Source organism: Octopus sinensis, linkage group LG22, assembly GCF_006345805.1.
Source record: "Octopus sinensis linkage group LG22, ASM634580v1, whole genome shotgun sequence".
Lineage (NCBI taxonomy): Eukaryota > Metazoa > Mollusca > Cephalopoda > Octopoda > Octopodidae > Octopus > Octopus sinensis.
The window spans coordinates 14,581,447-14,583,987 of record NC_043018.1 but is presented as its reverse complement, the minus strand read 5'-3'; the positions used below and the strand labels follow the sequence as shown (position 1 = coordinate 14,583,987).

Below are 2,541 nucleotides of genomic sequence, written 5' to 3'. Positions count from 1 at the left end.
CCTCTAAAGCAGCCAAATGGTATAAGCGCGGAATTAAGCTTCTGACACAACGATAGCAACAGACAATGGAATACGACGGGATACATTCTGATAATTAAACACTTTTCCTATATGTAATTTGAACTTTTAATCGAACCTTGAAATACAAAAACAAAACCTTTTGACTCAGCTGAATGTGTGCGTGCGTGTGTGTGTGTGTGTGTGTGTGTGTGTGTGTGTGTGTGTGTGTGTGTGTGCGTGCGTGTAAGTGTGTGTATGTGTGTGTGTGTGCGTGCGTGTATGTGTGTGTGTGTGTGTGTGTGTGCGTGTATGTGTGTGTGCGTGTATGTATGTGTGTATGTGTGTGTGTGCGTGTGTGTGTATGTGTGTGTGTGTGCGAGTATGTGTGTGTGTATGTGTGTGTGTGTGTGTAGTGTGAAGTTTAAAGTAGTACAGCATTTCATCAGAGAGTAAAGATATAATACAAACAACAAAAGCTTCCCATTTAAATATCGATTACATCGAGCGCAGTTTCTAAATTGTCTTGTTGATTTCACTTGTTCGATAAATGACGAAATAAATTTAATATTTCAGTCTGAAAGCCCTGGGTAGTTGTATTTCACAAGGCCTTTTGTGCTTTATAATAATAATGATAGTCGTTATTATTGTTGTTGTTGTCTTCTTCTTCTAATCAGGAATCAAATCATTAGCCACAAAGAATAAATCTCTAATTCGAGCCTACTCTAAGCTACTAAGAATGCATGTGGCAATTTGAAGATCCACCCACCACACGCGATAGACTGGCGGTTGCACGGGCGTGAAAGCTATGTCTCGAGGGAGATCAAAGAGGAAAAGGATCCCATCAACTTTAAACGGAGTCTGGATAGATTCCTTCAAAGAATACCAGATAAGCCACCATAATTGGACACAACTCACCCAACAAGAACTCACTACTTGAACAAAACTTGATACAACTCACCCAACAAGAACTCACAACTTGAACAAAACTTGACTTAAACAGGATTCGAATAATCCTATCAGGTGGTGCTATTAAGTTAGACATGGTCTGGACCAATCTTTGGTCGAAACATATCTAAGTTATCTAAGTTATGTTGTTATCCTCATTCCGTAAACGATGGTAGATTATTTTCTAATACAAAACATGACATAACATTTCTTACGGCCGTTTCCGCTTCCAATGTTAGTCGGTGCTTACGAAAGAAATTCCGAAAATAATATTTGTCATCTTCATAGCACATTCGATCTAGTAGATGGAGCTTTATCAGAGTGAATAAAATAAAATAAACGGAGGGAAGATGGAATAGGAAAGAACAGGGCATCGAGAAGGGGCCAGAAGGCTCAATATATTAAAATCTTACCATCCTACAGCGTGGCGCTTTGAAGTCAATAGGCAAAAGAGTGAACTAGCAGTGGTCTAGAGAAATATTTACGGGTTATTTCTATATAAAGGGGGAACCAGGATGTTTGAAAAGTAGTGAAATGAAGTTAGTACTAAGATAAGACAAGAATTACCAATATGTCTAGAAAGAGAATAGTACTTATGTTATCGTAAATAGGGCTGGTTAATATTTATTCAAAAACAAAGCTGCAGGGTTCTTATAACGGTGTAGAGACCACCACCACCTGTTGTCCGCAATGGAATTGACCAAAGTCTATCCACCTCCACAATTGGTCAATTATATTTAAAGCAAGGGCAAAAGTTAAGACCGTTACAGGGGATATGTAAATAAAAAAGAAAACGAACTAGTAAATAAAGGGTGCGGGGGAGAAGATTGCGATATAAGTGGCACGAGGCCGCTTATGGCCTTCTGCAACTTCTCAACATAACGTAAATAAGAATAAAATAAATAGATAAAATACTACCAAACTGCTGTAATTTTCTTTTATAGTTAAGGGGAGATAACTAGTACAAGCGGTGCAGTCGAGTGGAATTAACTAAAAAAAATAATGCTAAATCTTACATCCTTGATGACCAGTAAAATTCCAGGTGATCGTAATGATGGACGAACAAGTAAATGTGTACACGTTCCTAAGTAAATTCTGCCCCATAGGTACACAAAAGGGCAAAAGCACAAAACCAGAAAATTAAATCACATGCTAATTACTACTACGGTTACAAACTCCATGTCCCAACACAGTTTATTAAATCTTACTTAACAAGTATTATATTATCGTAAAAGTTAGATTTTCCATATCAGTAAATTTATTAATTACTAGCAGTATCGCCCGGCGTTGCTCGGGTTTGTAAGGGAAATAACTATATAAGCATTGTTAGAGAGTTATAGCCAAAAAGTAGCAAAAAATGCATTAAAAACGGAAAAAAAATTATGGTAAATTTTTTTTAAATCGTTGACTCATCGTAGACATTTTTAGAGAGTTACTTCCCTTATACAATAGCGAAAAAATGCATTAAAATGGAAAAAAATGATGGTAATTTTTTTTTTAAATCGTAGACTCATCGTAGACGCGCGCTAATACCCAGAAGGGCTCGATATGAATCACGACTATAAGATACCCGGTTTTGGTTACACTGCACCGCAA

The 2,541-nt window shown here is 37.2% G+C and overlaps 1 long non-coding RNA gene across 1 annotated transcript in view; it reads right to left on the bottom strand.

Moving 5' to 3' along the window:
* Positions 1-1,117: 1,117 nt before the first annotated feature.
* Positions 1,118-2,541, bottom strand: part of LOC118767494 — a 4,247-nt gene continuing 2,823 nt past the window's right edge. Inside the window, exon 2 of the long non-coding RNA XR_005003416.1 lies at positions 1,118-1,439. This is a non-coding gene — a long non-coding RNA (uncharacterized LOC118767494). The remainder of the gene's footprint in view (positions 1,440-2,541) is intronic.